This window comes from Mus caroli, chromosome 10, assembly GCF_900094665.2.
Source record: "Mus caroli chromosome 10, CAROLI_EIJ_v1.1, whole genome shotgun sequence".
NCBI classification, from domain to species: domain Eukaryota; kingdom Metazoa; phylum Chordata; class Mammalia; order Rodentia; family Muridae; genus Mus; species Mus caroli.
The window spans coordinates 19,878,179-19,878,429 of record NC_034579.1 but is presented as its reverse complement, the minus strand read 5'-3'; positions in this window follow the sequence as shown (position 1 = coordinate 19,878,429).

The following is a 251-nucleotide window of genomic DNA, read 5'->3' as shown; positions in this document are numbered from 1 at the left end:
ATAGCATTGGAAATGTAAATGAGGAAAATACCTAATAAAAAAAAATTTAAAAAAAAAGAAAAATACTGAGGGCTTTGGGGAATGACTTGTTGAGTAAACTTCCACACACATTAGCATAAGGACTTGAGTTCTAACATTCAAAACCCCTGTAAAGCTAGAAACTATAACATGGAACTTCCCCTCACTCTTGTAAAACAGACACACACACACACATAAACATGTACAAACATTCATACCCACACACACATACA